The sequence below is a fragment of the Macrobrachium rosenbergii genome, chromosome 17, assembly GCF_040412425.1.
Source record: "Macrobrachium rosenbergii isolate ZJJX-2024 chromosome 17, ASM4041242v1, whole genome shotgun sequence".
NCBI lineage: Eukaryota > Metazoa > Arthropoda > Malacostraca > Decapoda > Palaemonidae > Macrobrachium > Macrobrachium rosenbergii.
The window spans coordinates 32,250,765-32,270,764 of record NC_089757.1 but is presented as its reverse complement, the minus strand read 5'-3'; the positions used below and the strand labels follow the sequence as shown (position 1 = coordinate 32,270,764).

Genomic DNA, 20,000 nt, shown 5'->3' with positions numbered 1-20,000 from the left:
GAGGAGGAGGAGGGCTGTCTGAAGGAGGAGGAGAAGGAATGGCAAAATAGGAGAAAGAACGCTTGGGTGTGTGATATTGCTTGACCGAGAAACTCTTTTACGTTTCTGAAGAAGGGATGATTGTGAGAAAAATGGGTTTTAACTGTGAGGTTTGCGAGGTTCTTTTTTGGTAGGGTAATGAATTCCTTATTTTAAGGGTTTGTAAACTGTATACATAATATTTTTTTTAGTTTATTATTATTATTATTATTATTATTATTATTATTATTATTATTATTATTATTATTATTATTATTATTATTATTATTATTATTATTATTATTGTGTCTTTTGAAAATATATCAAATTACTATTGTTTTACCAATAATTAATTTTGGATTCCTTTTGTGGTAAGGTACTGAATTCCTTATTTCAAGGGTTATAAACTGTGGACTACCCTTTTCTAATTTATTATTGTTATGGTGGTTTATTTTGTTAAAAATATGTCAATTTACTCTTATCCTAAAAATGACAAACCTTGGAGCTTTTAGTTTTTTAAAACTGTTGTGCCGGCTTTGTCTGTCCGTTCGCACTTTTTACTGTCTGCCCTCAGATCTTAAAAGCTGCTGAGGCTAGAGGGCTGCAAATTAGTATGTTGATCATCCACCCTCCAGTCATCAAACATACCAAATTGCAGCCCTCCAGCCTCAGTAGTTTTTATTTAATTTAAGGTTAAAGTTAGCCATAATCGTGCTTCTGGCAACGCAGCAACACAGGCCACCGCGGCCGGCTGAAAGTTTCATGGGCCGCGGCTCATACAGCATTCTACCGAGACCACTTAAAGATAAATCTATTTTCGGTGACCTTGATTATACTCTGTACACAAAACTCGATTGCGCCGAAGAAACTTCGGCTCATTTTTTACTTGCCGGTTTAGAGGTGCGTTACACAGTTTCTGACAGTTAACCCACAAACAAAACAACAAACAACACTCACCCTGATCTTCGGTTGCTGGAGATGGATAAAGGTCAGCCAGCCTCCATCCAGTGGTGACTTTAGCTTCCCCTGAGGTGTACTAGAATGCTAATATTAGGTTAAAGACCCTGTCTGTCTTTGAACTTTGTCGTGTTTCAATGAATTTGCTGTCCAAATTGCATTTGTTGCTACAAGACACTGAATGCCTTCAAGGTTTTAGCGTTTGTAATGCTGTTCTTAAATATAATCTGTTTAGTCATTCACGATAAAATATTATGGTGTTAGCTTCCCCTTGTACTAAATAATGAGTTAAGCCTTTTAATGAATTTGCTGTCCAAAGTTAAGGCTGTTCTTATAATCTGTTTTATTCACGATAAATATTAGGTATCTTTTTCGACATAAATATGAAAAGTAATAAGGTGTCTCATGATAAACATTAAGGTATCTTTTTATATGACATAAAAATTAAGGTGGCTTTTTACAAATATTTGATATGATAAACAACAAGGTTTCTTGATAAACATTAAGGTGTCTTTTTATAAAATTCAGCAGCATGAAGTCGGGAGTTGAAAGACACTCACTCTCTTTTGTGAAAGAGAGAAACAGAACGAATTATAAACGGAGCGAATGTGAATATTATCTTCAAACGTCTATCTTCAGTGTCCTTTAGAAAATGACGAAGCAGTCACGCAGAAAATGAAAGGGTTCGTCCCTGGGCAAATATAATGTCTCCCGGAGTCTGTTTTCTGATGGTTAGGAGCACTGGGGAGAATAAAAAGATAATCTCTTTATTGTTCTTCTTCCCAAAGCAAATATTGTTACCTATTTTGCTCGGCTAATAGTGAGGGGGTATTATCACTGTGGCTTGTTTGATTACCGTCTTTAGAAGGCTTGGCTAACCGAGGGACAAATATTTCCACCTAAGATTTAGTGTTTCTTTTGCATTTTTGGAAGTAAAAGGAGTTTTTTTTATTATTCTTAGAATCTGATTGGCATGTTTATGTATATATGTCTGTTCATAGCGATTTTAAATTGGTCTTTAAGAGGCCTGGCTAACCGACACACAAGTATTTCCACCTAAGATTTAGTGGTTTGTATTTTAGGAAATAAAATTTTTTTTTTTTTTCATAATCCTAATATTTTGCTTGGCATGTTCATGTATGTCTGTTCATAGGGATTTTGAATTGTGCTTTTTTTTACTGAAATATTATATATACTATTATTATTTTAGTTTCAAAGCGATTTCAAATTGTTCTTTAGAAGGCTTGGCTAACCGGGGCACAAAAATTTCCACCCAAGATTTAGTGTGCCTTTTGTATTTTGGGAAATAAATACATATGTGTGTGCGTGCATATATTATTCTGTTTATTCTCTCTCTCTCTCTCTCTCAAAAAAAAAAAAAAAGATTAGAATGGTTGCATTTGTTGGTCTTAGGGTTCTTTTTTATCCCATCATCCTCTCTCTCTCTCTCTCTCTCTCTCTCTCTCTCTCTCTCTCTCTCTCTCTCTCTCTCTCTCTCTCTCTCTCTCAAGAAAGAAAGCAAGAACTATAACAGTTGCATTTGTTGGTCTTGGGGTCATTTTGATCTCATCCTCCACTCAAGCAGGATGTAAAATTGAAGGAGTCCGTCAGTTCCTTTCTCTCTTTATGACCCTCCAGATGGAGATGTAATTGCCATTCCCGCCGTCCGCACAATGGCCGTGATTCCGACGATAAAATCCAGCGGTCTCAGACCGCCGTAGTAATAACGGTGGTAATTGCGGGGGCGGATCATACGCTCACGATTTCGATATTTAAGTTTGGTATTACCATTCCCATTCCTCCCATCATCCCCCCTCCGTCCCGATTCCAAAACTCCTCCCCTACCCCTACCTCCCGTCCCATTCCCGATTCCAAGGCACTCTCCTCGAGTTCGTCACCTCTCAGAATTATTAATACGACACAAAGGTGTTATGTGGTCTAGTGTTTGCGTACATTCACTTACAACCATAAAAGACGCGCTCGCGCTCGCACAAATGGACAAATAATTTCCGTGAGGTTTACAGAAATATTAATATAATTAGAAACATGGATTTTTATAAGTGTTTTGTCATTTTGATTGTAAATGGAACCACTGCTTGATCAACTTTCTTAACTCGGTTTTTATTGTTTTATCAAATAAAGTTAGTGTGTTCCAGCGCTGGTCCTGTTTTTTTTTTTTTTTTTTTAGTTTTTTACATACTCTTACGTATTTGGCAGTGTTGATATTGATCATCCATGATTTTGTATAATTATCTGGCTTTGATATTGATAATCTATGATTTTGTACATTTATCTGACTTTGATATTGATAATCTACGATTTTGTATATTTATCTGACTTTGATATTGATAATCCATGATTTTGTATATCTATCTGACTTTGGTATTGGTAACCTATGATTTTGTATAATTATCTGGTTTGATAGAGATAATCTATGATTTTGTATATTTATCTGACTTATCCCATCCGTCAAACTAGTTTGGTTTGATAGTTGACTAGTTTGCGTAGTTCTATTGAATTGCTTGATAACTGACTAGCGCGCGTAGTTCTGTTGAACATCTTATGATGCCAGTAGGGTAAAATCATACCCCAGATTTGACATATCTTAGGGATGAGTTAAAAGAAAAAATATATGTTCTTAACTGAATCAGAGTTCGCTTTGCTTGTCCCTTTAGACATGGGTCAGCGCTCCTATATATTTTTTTACCCCATTACTGTCTGTACATTATCAAGCAATAAATTTATCCGTCTGTGCGTTATCAAGGCAAAGATATAACTGTCTTTGCATTATCAAACAATAAATGTATCTGTCTTTGCATTATCAAACAATAATTCTTTCAACTCTTCTGACAATTTATGACTCAAAAAGACAACAGAAATGATAAAAATATAGTTTAAAATTCAGTACATTTAGGGTCTCGTATTCTGCGTTACGATTCGGCGTTGCTTATACTAAGAAAAATCACGTTCGCTACTTCCTGTTTCTTTTTTTCTTTTCAACTAATATTTATGTGTTTATTGATTTACTAATTATTGTTCAATTCTGGAAGTGGGTGGTATAGCAAAGGTGTTTCTCCGTGACTGTCCCACTCTTTTGTCAGTTAGTCAGCCACAGTTTCGTGTGGTGTGACAGTGCGCCTGATTTCCATGGCATAGGATACACGTAACATGATCTTGCCTGAGTTATTAACACGCTCAGATCATCTGTTATATTTGTAGAAAACTTACATTTTTGTCGCAAAACATGAATTGCAAAAGTTGTCTTCTATAGAAAAATGTTGAATTATTCTCAGTGATACTGTGTTTCCAGTGGTAAGTGGCTCATAGGTTAAATATTTCCTCCCTTGCAAACATTTGTTAATCTGTTTTCAGTGATGCTGTGATTCTAATTACAGTTTGTTCATAGCTTAGACTGATATTCTTTTATCAGGCATGAGATGCAATGGATTTGACATTGATTTTGTGAGAAAGTCGTCTTTTCACAAATATTATATTAATATTTTTCCTTTGATTGACACGTATTATTAGCTAAAAGATATGCCCTTCCTCTTTTAAATAAACATAGAAACTTTACAAGCAGCCGGCAGGACCGGGTGATAATTGCCCGTACTGGAGCGAAGGTCCCGGGGGTAGAATTGGGGTGGGGAGTTGTTGGTGGTAAGGAGGGGGGGAGGGTGATTGCTGCTTGATGGCTCATAGTGCATTGATAGGCTGGGCGAGGCTCTTGCTGATCTAAATTCCAGGTACTGTTGTTGCTATAGTGGTAATTATCTTGTTGCTGCAATCTCAGCTGGTTTAGATATCATAATTTTCATCGTTGATTTTATTTTTATTATGATTATTGTTGTTCTTCCTAATGACCTATCTTTTATTGTTGCTGTTTTTATGACAGCAGAAAAAAATCAGCTTTTGAAAAGAAATGGTTAGCTTTTATATCTTTGTTCAATGATTTTTTTATATATATATATAATTAATTACATCTGCATATCGCCTGTGAATGATCAACTACTGTCATACATTTCATGAATGAATATGATCCTTTTACTCATTCTTACGGTGACGGATGAATGAATAGGCACAGATACAAGAAGTTGATTACGGTAGTGACCTGTGTTAATGCATACATCGTGGGTTTTACCATTAAACTTTTATTATCGTTTGTCTGGGTTAGATTTTAGTTGTTAATATATATCACTTATACCTTTAAAGGCTAGTTTCAAATGCGTATATAGTGTATATTTGTATTGGAAGTATACAGCTAGCAATTTCATCCCCTGTGGCTTGTTGCAAAAGGGAGGCCATACCTATCTGGTGCTACGCACTTTAAAATTAAAAGTGTATTACATGATGTATATATATATATATATATATATATATATATATATATATATATTTATTTATATGTATATATATATATATTTATTTATTTATTTATATGTATATTTATATATATATATATATATATATATATATATATATATATATATATGTATATATATATATATATGTGTGTGTGTGTGTGTGTGTGTGTGTAATGTGTGTGTTTGTACATACTTATACATACATTCATACATAGGTATATACGTACATGTAAGGCAATACATTTTGACGGCATGGGTATGATAGTTGCTTCAAAAACTTTCACATTTTTTTGTTCCTTCACTACCCTTTCCAGTGACCCCTAGTACATCTGATCGAAGGTTTTATAACATGTTATTAATGTCTTCTTAATTAGTACATGTTAGGCTTCGTTAATGTCTTCATTCAAAGCATTTCCTATACCAGGAAAATGATGTTATATTCCAATGTTTAATTTTTGCAAATAATATCAAGTGAGATTTTAGCTACAGTTTTTGTTCGGATCTGACACTGACTCTTGATACCAACTGTGCGTGTTTGTTTGTTTGTGCGCCATTTACATTGATAGTCTGATTTATAAACGTATTGACCCTTTAACTCCTTTTATCAAGTGATCAGTTATACACACACACACACGCATACACACACACACACACACACACACACACATATATATATATATATATATATATATATATATATATATATATATATATATATATATACATATATATATATATATATATATATATATTATATATATATATATATATACATACATACAGTATATGCATACATATATAGATGTGTATTACATACATACATACATACACACATATATATACATATTTATATATATATAAATATGTGTGTGTATGTGTATACATGCACTCACTAAAGATTAGGATTACAGGTGTACTATGCATAGCTGAAATCTTCATGACATCTATCGGAAATACAAGAACAGACTAAATACTGAAACGCGAGAGAGAGAGAGAGAGAGAGAGAGAGAGAGAGAGAGAGAGAGATCACATTTGGCCTCGGAGATCCATTTGGCAAAGGAATCTACTTTCTTCGGGTGGGAGAGAGAAAGAGACGGAAGCCTAAATGGGCATATGTGTGTTGTTCTTTTCCAGCTTTTGGCAGCATTTCTATTATTTTTCGTGTTCGGTCTGTGGATGATATATAAAAGTATGTCTCTAATAGTTTGAGGATACTTGAAAAAATAGTAGTAATTTTTTTTTATATAATTGACCTAGGATGCACGAAAAATTTTTTCATAATATATCTGACTGATTAAGGGCACAAAAAATTGTTATTTAATATGTCCAACTGATTAAAGGTACATAAAAATAATTGATATTTAATCTGTCTCATAGCTTAAGGATACATTAAAAATAATTGGTATTTAATATACCTAACTAATTAAGGGCGAAAAAAGTAAACGTTATTTAATATGTCCAACTGATTAAAGGTACATAAAAATAATTGATATTTAATCTGTCATAGCTTAAGGATACATTAAAAATAATTGGTATTTAATATACCTAACTAATTAAGGGCGAAAAAAGTAAACGTTATTTAATGTGTCCAACTGATTAATGATACATGAAAAATAATTATTATTTGATTTATCCATGTGATTAAGGACACTTTAAAAATAATTGGTATTTAATATGTCTAACTGATTGAGGATGTATAAAAATAATTATTATTTAATATATACAACTGATTAAGGATACATAAAAAATTGTATTTAATATTTCCTACTGATTAAGGATAGACAAAAAATTTTTATGTAGTATATCCAACTGCTTAAGGATTCATCAAAAATAATTATTTAATTTATCCAACTGACTAAGGATGCAAAATAAATTATCGTTTCTTAATATATCCAGCTGATTAAGTATTTATAAAAAATTATTATTTAATATATCCAATTGATTAAGGATACATAAAAACTGTTATTTAATTTGTAAAACTGATTAAGGATACGTGAAAACTAATTGTTACTTAATGAATCTAAGTGATTAAAGATACATTAAAAATTTTTCTTTAATCATTATTTATTGTCAGAATGTCGCTAATATCGTTGGATAGTGTGAAAATAGCGAGTTATTTTCAGCAGACATTTCCCACCACCGAACTTGATCGTATACTTCCAGAATCACTGATAGAGATGTGGCCTTTTCTTTTTATTTTCCAATCCTCCCATCTACCTCCTCCCCCTTCCTCCCCCTCTCCCTTCCCCCTCCACCAACACCCCCGCCCCCGAGATGTCCTCAGAGTCGTGGCTGTTACGTACGGGTTAGGAGCTGTGAATTTTAATGTGACATTTATTTGCACATTAAACTTGAAGGTCTTTTTCTTGCGCAAACGGAAGGAGTGTATGCAAGGATTTATTCCGCTGTAAATTAATGCTCACATGGTGGGTCCTATTTCTCCCGGGGATTGGGGGAGGGTGTAGGGTGTGAGGGGGGGGGCCGGGGGGCAATTTTCCGAAGTAAGACGATTTATCGGATTGTAAAGATCCGTTCATTGCTTATTTATTCATTTAATTTTGTTTTTGCTGTGATTATTTCATTATTTCTGCAAATTTATTTTTGTCTGATGAAAAATAATTGATTTTTGTAATGTCGATGATGAGATTTTTTTTTTTTAGTTTATTTTCCTTCCTTAAAAGCGTTTGTGACGGTAATTAAGCTGAATTTGTTCATATTAGACTATTTTTTTTAAAGAAATTTTATTTTTTTTAAATTGGAAGAAAACAGAAGGGCTCACCGTAATGAGTCTCTCTCTCTCTCTCTCTCTCTCTCTCTCTCTCTCTCTCTCTCTCTCTCTCTCTCTCAGTGTAAGCATGCAGTAATTTATAATAGCAGATAAGTAAGATATGATCCTAATACTATAATTGCTTGCTGAGCTTGGCTCATTAACACTTAATAACAGTTCCTTTCCAAGTTGGTGTTGGCTTTCCATTTTTTGCCGTGTAGAGGCGAGTGAGACTGATCTGAATTCTTTTGTGTGTGCTTGTATGCATGAGTGTGAGTCAGATTTTACCCCCTCCTCCTCCTCCTCCTCCTCCTCCTCCTCCTCCTCCTCCTCCTCCTCCCCTCCTCCTCCACCTCCATCCCTTCTTTCCTCCCCCACTTCCCCACATCCTCCTCCTCCTCCTCCTCCTCCTGCTCCTCCTCCTCCTCATTTTCTTCCCCTTCTTCCTCCAATTCCTCCTCCTCCTCCCCTCCTCTTCCTCCTCCGCCTCCTCCTTTCCTCTCACCCCCACCCCACATCCTCCTCGTCCAATAATTCCTCCTCCCATTACTTCTCCACCTCCTGCTCCTCCTCCTCCCCTTCCTCCTCCAGTTTCTCCTCATCCCCTTTCTTCTCCACCACCACCTCCTCCTCCTCCTCCTCCTCCTCCTCCTCCTCCCTCCTCCTCCTCCTCCTTTCTTTCTCTCTCTCTTTCTCTCTTCGACTTCTGGTATGTTGACCTTTCGAGATATCTATTTATCTTTTATTTATTACATTTCTCTTGCGCGCCTTTTAATGTCGTTCGCCTCCTGCCGGCGGGATTTTGAAAGGCCTCTGTTTTTATTTGGATATGATGAAGTCTTCCCTTCAGTTTACCGACTCTCTCTCTCTCTCTCTCTCTCTCTCTCTCTCTCTCTCTCTCTCTCTCTCTCTCTCTCTCTCTCGTGATTGATGAGGAAGGCTTCGCGTCCAGGATTTATTCGAATGAAGTGATTCATCGATTTTTTCTTTTCTTTCTTGTTTCTTCTTCTTCTTCTTCTTCTTCTTCTTCTTCTTCTTCTTCTTCTTCTTCTTTCAGAACAAACAAATAGATTAGAGGGCGAAACATTGCTGAGAGTCCGAGACATTCTCCCGAGTCACTTGAGAACTCCTGCTGTTACCCGAACCGCCTACGACGAGAGTCGCTGGGGCCCTTGGGAGAGGCGTCGCCGGCCACTTCCTCTCTCTCTCTCTCTCTCTCTCTCTCTCTCTCTCTCTCTCTCTCTCTCTCGATTAACTAATTAATTAGGAAAGTAATCGTAGGTAAATATGATTTTGCGTTGATTCTCTTTCTCTCTCTCTCTCTCTCTCTCTCTCTCTCTCTCTCTCTCTCTCTCTCTCTCCAAGATTGATTAGTTAATTAGGAAAGTAATCGGAGATAAACATGATTTTGCGTTGGTTTTCTCTCTCTCTCTCTCTCTCTCTCTCTCTCTCTCTCTCTCTCTCTCTCTCTCTCTCTCTCTCTCTCTCCCAAGATTAATTAATTGAGTAGACAAGTAATCGTAGATAAATATGATTTTGCGTTGGTTCTCTCTCTCTCTCTCTCTCTCTCTCTCTCTCTCTCTCTCTCTCTCTCTCTCTCAAGATTAATTAGTTAATTAGGAAAGTCATCGGAGATAAACATGATTTTGCGTTGGTTCTCTCTCTCTCTCTCTCTCTCTCTCTCCAAGATTAATTAATTGAGTAGACAAGTAATCGTAGATAAATATGATTTTGCGTTGGCTCTCTCTCTCTCTCTCTCTCTCTCTCTCTCTCTCTCTCTCTCTCTCTCTCTCTCTCAAGATTATTTAGTTAATCAAGAAAGTAATCGGAGATAAACATGATTTTGCGTTGGTTTTCTCTCTCTCTCTCTCTCTCTCTCTCTCTCTCTCTCTCTCTCTCTCTCTCTCTCTCTCTCTCTCTCTCAAAATAATCGTTTTTTCTCTCGCCAACGGTATTGAAAGTCCATTGCGTCACTCCGGAGAGGTTACTGATAGGCCTCGAAATACTTTTCGTATTGGTCTCTCATTGCCGAGAGCAGTATAGGTTAGTCTACACCCGAGAGCTTTATTCCTCCTTATTCCAGAATTTCTTTGTTAAAAGATACCGCTAAGCAGTTGTTATATTATGTGTGTGTGTATATATATATATATATATATATATATATATATATATATATATATATATATATATATATATATATATATATATATATATACATATGTATATATTTGTATTTATATATATGTATATACATATATTACTATATATACAATATGTATATATACATATACACATATGTAAACACATACCCACATACATATAAAAATGCGTTCACATAACTACATTCATACTGTATAATGTGATTGCATTATTTGCATGTATGTGTGTGTGTGCGTGCGTGTGTATGAGAGAGAGAGAGAGAGAGAGAGAGAGAGAGAGAGAGAGAGAGAGAGACGTGGTTCAATAACCTGGGCGACCAAGTGTAAAATTTAAAGTTTTTGCGTTAGTGAATGTGGTCATGTTGTAGGTCGTTAGTACATAGCTACGTATGAAGGGATGAAAAGTATAATATGATATCGAAATCGCCTTCAAGGTGAAATTGGATCATAAAGATTTCATCATAATTGCTCGCTTTGAATTCATATGAAATTAATGTTTTTTTTTTTTTTTTTTGTCAACCACATTCTCATCTGTAAATTTTCTTAATTCGTTTTATTATTTTAATTTTTTTTATATTAGTTTCTGTGAGATGATCGGGTAACACCTGACAATACAAACAGTATAATTATTTTGGTAAGGGTACATTGCTAATTTCTTCATTTTAGGTATATGCTACACCAGATGGATAAAGCCACGCACACACATATATATACGCACGTTCGCGCGCACCCACACGAACATGCGCGTAGGTGTGCGTTTTTTTTTTTTTGCAACAGTGACCTCTTATGTTCAGTTAAATCTACCTTACTTTTTCTCTTTAATTTCCTTCCTATCTTATTTAGCTGAGGAATATTTGATATCACCACTTTCGTTCACTCATACGTAAGAAGAGTACGCGGATTGTCATCATTTTAAAGAAAACTTGTGGAGGCTTTGTCTGTCCGTCCGCACTTTATTCTGTCCGCACTTTACTCTGTCCGCAATTTTTCTGTCCGCCGTCAGATTTTAAAATCTAATGAGGCTAGAGGGCTGCAAACTGGTATGTTGATCATCCACCCTCTAGCCTGGGTAGTATTTTATTTAAGGTTAAAGTTGGCCATAACCGTGCTTCCATCAACGATATAGGGTTTGCCACCACCGGCCCATGGTTAAAGTTTCATGGGTTGGGGCTCATACAGCATTATACCGAGACCACCGAAAGCTGGATCTATTGTCGGTGGCCTTGATTATACGCTGTAGCGGCTGTACAGAAAACTCGATTGCGCCGAAGAAACTTCGAAGCATTATTTACTTATGATAGTTATCATCATCATGATTCCATCTTCCTGTAAATCCGTTTTTCTTTGGAGAGAACTTTATTATGGAGAAATAAAACCTCAAGACTATTGCAAGAAAAATGTTAGTGATGTTAGCGACAAATGAACTTTCACTCTTTGGTAATTGGAAATTCACTCTCTAGATTAAAATACCATGTACAGGATTCGGGAAGCTTTAAGAATAATAGTAATGCCAGATAAAGGCAGAGATTGATGTTACGATAAAAATGAGGAAAATTCGTGTTGGCAGGAAGAGTAAGTCCCAGACTACCATGGCGAGCAGTTTTAATTTGACGCTCTGGAGGAAAAAGTATTCGTAAGAGAAACTTCTCAGATACGGGAACGATACCAGAGAAAATTGTTCCAGAATTCGTAGAAGCTTTTTTCTTTAGGCTGTATGTGTCATGCCTAGAATTTGGAGAGAGCTGCTTGTGAAAAAAAAGTGCTTGCCACTGCCAAGAAATGTTCCCATTTTCTTAGAAGCAGTCTGAGCCATGTTAAAACCTACAAAACATAACGGTGGGCGCGTTTTATTGAGTGTTTATTTATTAGTCATAGGATGATATAGTGGTAACATGACTGATTCCTCAGCATCAGAATCTTACTACTAGTGGGACTGAGCTGAATCGGAACTTTTGACTGTATGAGAATCTTACGCTCTCTCTCTCTCTCTCTCTCTCTCTCTCTCTCTCTCTCTCTCTCTCTCTCTCACCAATCGTAAACTTTCACAGAAGTATTGCCACTCTATCAGGTCAGGGCTCTTTTCTTCATTACCCCTCCTAAAGAACCGTAACAACTGATATATTATTGTACGATCTTCTTTCTTGTCCTCTCATTTAGTATCATGTTATGATGCGTTAATATTATCATTCAAAGAATTTCCTCTGCCGTCAAAATGTCGTTATGTTTTCATGTTTCATTTTCGCAAATACTGTTCAGAGACATTTCTAATTGATCCTCAAGCTTCTACAATATCTATCCATTTCTGACAATAATTCACGATTTATCACCTACGTTGGCTATGAAATTTCCAAATGTATCGGCAATGTTTTTAGTTGTGTGAATGAGAAAACAGACAGAACTTTCCTATTTCCAATATTTTTGAAAGATTTAGACCAGCACAATTCTATCCACTTGACATTTCTTGAATATTCTTACTCCCACTTATTAACCTCGCATTTAGCTTCCCATCCGAGAGCAAAAATTATCTATTATCACACACTTTTCTTCAATTATACCACTTCCACACAAAAGGGTATGCTTCTTCAAGCTCCTTCAAACTGGCCATTTGTGTGCATTCACACCACGTACGTCCGAACATCAGTATTTGATTTCCGGTACCCAACAGGACCGGCGAATTGCTCCAAATTAGCAACCTTTTACTGGGTATTCAGAGGTTGTAAATTTGTAAAGCACTAGAGTGAGTCTGACTGTAATTTCGTAAAATGCCGTTCTTTTTACCACAAGCAACGCTCGCCGGCTCCACATACGTCATCATTACCACCAGTTTAACTCGGTATACCTGTCAAGAGGAAGCTGACTGGGGGTGATAATTATTACCAATAACACATTTACCAAGACTTTGTGTTATTGTAACGTACAGCATTCTTTCGCGATGGGAATTCTTGAATGCGAAGATAAGCCAGGAAAGCCTCTTGAGGTTAAAAAGCCAGCTGGGGGGAAAAATCGGAGACAATGCCTTTGTGGACTTTACATCCATAAAGCCCGAATACTTGAATACGAATGAAGATTAAAAATAATCTTTCCATTTTGCCCAGAAATAGTTACGATTTTATGCGACGCGAACTCGGGGATATCGGAGCTTTTAATTTAGTTATAGATGCGTTTCTCCTTCATAATTCTCATCGCTAGACTGTGACCGGAAATGATAAGTAAAAAAGCCAGTGTTATGTACATGTGCAAGACTGTATTTAAAATTTAATCATTTTTGTATTTGATAGATACAGCCTTGCACATTTACATGACTGTATTTTTACTCGTTAATTCTCATCTTGAATGATGAATTTCTGCCGCACTCTCGTTGTGATGAGTTTACCATCAACAATTTCATATGAACACACCAGTCTGTAATGCTTAATTTCCAAAGTGTTTTTAAATACAGGTATATATATATATATATATATATATATATATATATATATATATATATATATATATATATATATATATATCCCGAAGAATTCTCATCTTGAATGATGAGTTTCTGCCTCGCCCTCGCTGTGATGAATCTTATCATCAGCAGTATCATATAAATGCACCGTTCTGAAAAGCTTAATTTCCAAAGAAGTTGCTAATATTTTGAAATATATTACATCTCTAAATAAATATCTTTGAGAATTCTTATCTTAAAAGATAAATTACTGCCGCGCTCTCGTTGTGATGAATTTATCATCAACAATTTCATATGAATGCACCACTCTGCCAAGGTTAATTTCCAAAGAGGTTACTAATATTTTGAAGTATATCTATATAACTATTTATACACTGGTTAATGAACTTCTGAATTACAATATAAATGATAATAGTGGCTGACATGAGATCTTGATTTTCATTTGACAATATATGCTTGTATGCTGTTTCAAACGTATGTATTCGAAAGATGGTCTTTGTTCTTGCCATAAACCATGTACTGTTTAAAATGTCCACGTAATTTTAATCATGACTTACTTGTTTCTCGCGGTTTCCTGGTTCTGATTTTAAGGTCTTCCTGTTACATGACCGTGGCCTCGTCCCCCAATATCTGTACAATAGTAGCGTCGTAGTTAGGGCCATATATATCTTCATGTGGCCTGGCAGGAGATATACCATACCGTAGTCTGAATTCTTGGCTCTGTGAGATTCTTATGCTGAAATGATAAATGCTTAGAGCTCTCTCTCTCTCTCTCTCTCTCTCTCTCTCTCTCTCTCTCTCTCTCTCTCTCTCTCTCTCTCTCTCCTCCCCGCAAACCTTCATGATAGTTAATTCTTAATCTTCATAGTTTACAGCATTGCTTTCTTGACTTTTTGAACTTTGATTGCATTTTTGGATTCTTAGGTCCCGGTCTTTATTTCAGATTTTGCAGTTTGTGATTCAAGTCGTTTGAGACTTTCAGGTTACGTTTTCCTGGTTGTATGTTGCTTTATTTAAAAGTCCTAATACAGCTGATACCTTTTCCAGGCCATTTATTCATTGGCTATATCCTGATTTTTAGTTCTTGCCTTTCAGTTTCACAAAGTATAGAAGGGGATTCTAGGTCATGTGTATCGACCTAATTTTTGCAGCTTTTTTCGTCGCATTACTCAGGATTTACTCATTTTATGGAACGTGCCCATTTCGGGTGCCCTAGGGCCTCTAATTGGCTGGTCTTTGGGCACAAAGATCCAGTCTTAAGGGATATTTGAGCATCTTTAATTTTCTGAAGTTTCAGTGCAAGGCTCCAATTTTAAGGATTGTTTTCGTGTCCTTAATTTTCTGATCTTTTAGTGCAAGGCTCAAACTTTAAGGATTGTTCAAGTATCCTTAATTTTCTGATCTTCAGTGCAAGGCTCAAATTTTAAGGATTGTTCAAGTATCCTTAATTTTCTGATCTTTCAGTGCAAGGCTCCAGTTTTAAGGATTGTTCAAGTATCCTTAATTTTCTGATCTTTCAGTGCAAGGCTCCAATTTTAAGGATTGTTCAAGTGTCCTTAATTTTCTGGTGTCTCAGTGCATTGGTCTGCTTCGTGTTACAGAGGTCCTGATTTTGATTTCCAATTCCTTCAGGGGGCAAGACTTCGATTTTCGGGGCATTTTAGCTCACGAGACTGCCATTATATCCCTCTTTCCAAGCTGAGGTGGGACAAAAGTCTTTTGCCCTTACTCCCCCACAACCCTCCCACCCCACCCTCTTCCTCCTCCTCCTCCTCCCCTCCTCCTCCAGCAATAAAATACCTCCGACTTCCTTTAGGTATCGGAAAGACTCGTTGCAATAATGTTTATTCTCTTTACGATAAAACATAATTCGTACTCGGGCGTGGGTCGTTAGAGACGCTGTTCCTTTTCGTTTTATTTACTGCAAATGCTCCGCCGCGGAGGAAATAACGGGGCATGAAAGGAAATTTACTTATTTCTTTTTTTGTGTGGGGGTGGGGCGGATAGGGAGCAACATTCGATACCAGGACGGGAAATTTATGCTGTCCTGAACAGCTGCATTTCACTTAACGCGGAGGTGAATTAAATTTGAAAAATATAGGGCATGAGAGGTGTAGGAGGAATCGTAGGTGGTCATGTTGTTTGCGAGAGGTATAGGAGGTTGATGTGCTGCTGTGTAAGAAGTATGATGTATATGCTGTGTAAGTATAGTGTTTGTATGTATATATGAATATATATATGTATATATATACATATATATATATATATATATATATATATATATATTATATATATATATATATATATATATATATATATATACATATATATATATATATATATATATATATATATATATATATATATATATATATACATATATGAATATATATATATATATATATATATATATATATATATATATATATATATAATATATATATATATATATATATATATATATATATATATAAATAATATATATATATATATATATATATATATATATATATAAACTTATTCAATGAGCTAAGATGGCAGTCAGTTAGGTGTTAAGATGAAATTTTTTAAAAACTTGAGAAAAATAAGAATAACCCTTTTTAAATGCGTAAATATGCAGAGTATTAGAACTGTCATTTCTTCATGCACTGAACGAAATTACAGGCTATACCGATACTTCGATTTCCATAAGTAGATGAGGAAATTAAAATGATTGAAGAAATTACAAGTTATACCGATACTTCGATTTCCACAAGTAGATGAGGAAATTGAAATGATTGAAGCGAAATTCAGTTGGTAACAAATTACGAGTGATTCTTTTGAAGAGGCACTGTACCGATGTCCTAAGAACTGGTGATCAGACGATGACTTTAACTGTAGAATTATTTGTATTCCTGATTAGGTGCCGGTTCGCTTAGAAAAGAACTCGTAGATAGATATGATATTTTTTAATTAAGTAAATAGAAAATTACTCAAAGATGAATATCATTTTGCGTTGATCTCTCTCTCTCTCTCTCTCTCTCTCTCTCTCTCTCTCTCTCTCTCTCTCTCTCTCTCTCTCGATTAATTATTTAATGAAGTAAATAGAAAATTATTCATAGATAAATATGATTTTGCGTTGATTTCTCTCTCTCTCTCTCTCTCTCTCTCTCTCTCTCTCTCTCTCTCTCTCTCTCTCTCTCTCTCTCTCTCTCTCTCTCTCAAGATTGTCAAGCTTGTGTAATTGATTAATAAGAAAAGTACACAGAAGATAAATATGATTTGGCGTTAGTTCGTTCTCGCTCTCTCTCTCTCAAGATTAATTAATTAAAAGAGTACTCTCAGATAGAAATATCACGTTGACGCTCTCTCTCTCTCTCTCTCTCTCTCTCTCTCTCTCTCTCTCTCTCTCTCTCTCTCTCTCTCTCTCTCTCTCTCTCTCAAGATTAATTAATTAAAAGAGTACTCTTAGATAGAAATATCACGTTGACGCTCTCTTTCTCTCTCTCTCTCAAGATTTAGCCACCTTGCGTTTGCGTCCATTGAAGTGGTGAATTTTAGAAAGTAGAAAGCTAATGTTATCTTTTATTTATGAATATGTAAGTTTTCTTATGTATTTGCATTTGTTGCCAGGAGGCAAGAAAAGTGAGCTAGGTAAGAATAAATAGCTTTTAAAGCAAACATCATCCTTCATAATACCATATTCATAATGAGAATCATTATGACGATTATGACAACGATGATGAAAAATATTATATGATAACATTGATAACAAAACCTGACAAATAGAATAACAATAATATCCTCTATATCTTCCGATTCTCCCAACTCCGGTGTCTCCAACCGTTATGGCGGAGGAACACCTTATCATTACAGTATTATATTTTTTTTTCTCTCTCTCTCTTCTTCTTCCCCTCTTTTTGAGTTAGTGAAGGACATTCGTTCTTAATTTCGGAGCGTAACTGGGCGGCAACAGACCTTCATTTTATGCTACTTTATAGGATTTCGTACCGTAATGGTTCCGTGCCCTGATAGATGGGAGGAATACTGCAAGAAGAAGAAGAAGAAGAAGAAGAGGAAGAGGAGGAGGAGGAGGAGGAGGAGGGAGGAAGGAAAGGGGAGAAGGAGGAAAGGGAGGAGGGGAGGTGGAGAAGAGAAGAAGAAGAAGAAAAGAAGAGAGGAGGAGGAGGAGGAGGAAGAAGGAAAGAAGGAAAGGAGGACTAGGTGGAGGAGGAGAAGAAGAGGAAGAAGAAGAGGAGGAGGAGGAGGAGGAGGAGGAGGACGACGACGACGACGACGACAACGACGACGACGAAGAAGAGGGAGAGGAGGAGGAGGTGGAGGAGCAGAAGAAGAAGAAGAAGATGAAGAAGAGGAGGAGGAGGAGGAGGAGGTATCTGCCTTCCTAGGGGGAAACCAGCAGTCTGCTCTAGAGATGGCTACCAATGACTGTTAGTATTTTTGAATGGGAGCTGGCAGTATTTTGTAGGGGGTATATTATTTATTCATATCTACTTCTTCGTGTTTCTACTGAAGCATTTTAGTGGTAGTTTCGTGTCCTTTTACTTTTCACAGTAACCAACAGAGAACTTAGTTTTCATTTGGCTCCAGTTTCGTTGGATGAGCTTGCGCGAGGTTGAGTGAAATTCTTGAAGATGAATTCTTACGTTATTTTGGCAGAAAATTATCTTTGAGAGAGGCTCTTTGCTAGTCAGATTTTATGTAAATGTTGATATATGTTTATCATTATGTATAATGCATAATGCATATATATATATATATATATATATATATATATATATATATATATATATATATATATATATATATATATATATTTATTAATCTCCTCTCTCTCTCTCTCTCTCTCTCTCTCTCTCTCTCTCTCTCTCTCCTTGATGATGATAACGACTGTCATGAGGCAGTTTTTAGTTGCAAAAAACAAAAAAATAACTTTCTACTTTGGATAACTGCTTGAAAGCAGATCTTGGGTGCCCTTCGGTTAAAAAGTCATTCTTCAGTAAATTAATGCCCCGACAGAGAGAAGAAGAGAGAGAGAAGAAGAGAGAGAGAGAAGATTCTCTTTCTCACAAGGAGCTTATGAATGACCTGTACGATTGCGGTTCCCCGAATTGTGCAATTTTCCCGGAGCATTATATAAAGTCTAATAACCACAAATGACTGGAATTTGGTGCGGTTCTGTCGCCTTCTATTGGCTGGTTGATGACTTACGGCGAGCGGAGTTTTTAGCCAACGGAAGTGGGTGGGTCCGCTGTATTTTTTACGTCCCTCCCGGGTCACTACTGCCAGGCACAATCGACGAACCCGGTGCACAAACAAACATACGGATTTGTAGGAGTGTATTCGCTCGCATTAGACCTGTGGCTAGTCATTAGTTTAGATTCGATTGTCTAGATTCTAGTTGTGATGGTGATAATGATAATGCGATGCATTGTATTTCATTGCAAATCTCTTGGTGTATCTTGCTGCTCCAAAGTCTCAGTATATAATACAATCATTGTATAATATAATTAACTTTGAAAATGCATGATAAGGAAAGCTTATGAGCACTTATGTAAGTCTTTGGTTTAGATTCTAATGTCTAGATTCTAGTTGTGATGATAATGCGATGCATTGTATTCCTTTGTAACTCTCTTGGTATATCTTGCTGCTCCAAAGTCTCATTATATAATACAATCATTGTATAATATAATTAACTTTAAAAATGCATGATAAAGGAAGCTTAGGAGTATTATGCAAGTCATTGGTTTAGAATCTAATGTCTAGATTCTAGTTGCGATAGTAATAAGGATAATGGGATACAGTGAAATTCATTGTAAGTGTTTATACTTGGTGTATCAAGTTACTCCCAAGTTCCATTGAATAATATAATTAACTTTAAAATGCACGATAGGGAAATATTATGATTATATAACATAATCATTGTATAATATAATAAGCGATTATGAATATTCATTCATGTTTAAGCGGTTTCGTTGTATTTTTTTTTCTTCCTTTCATATTCGTAATCGAGTCTCCCTCTTAGTAAATTATTATCTCGTTTTATTTTCCCGTTTTCTTTCTACTCCGCCGCTTCCAAAATCACATCCCCACTGACATATATATATATATATATTTATATACAAAGGTATAAGGAGGAGAAAGTAATCTTCTTTTGTGTACTTCCGTCAGTTTATCCTTCGACGTAAAAAAGAAAGAAAGAAAAAAAAGGCGTAAGTAGGGGTGATTAAGTACACCCTGAGGCGTGGGTTGTGTAGGCGGTATTTTCTGTAGACCTGGGAAAGATTTCA

General features: G+C 35.8%; 1 protein-coding gene across 1 annotated transcript in view; it reads right to left on the bottom strand.

Annotated features, from left to right (window-relative positions):
- The window catches only part of LOC136847609 (uncharacterized), a 41,483-nt gene that overhangs the window by 877 nt on the left and 20,606 nt on the right, over positions 1 to 20,000 (bottom strand). The window lies entirely within an intron of this gene.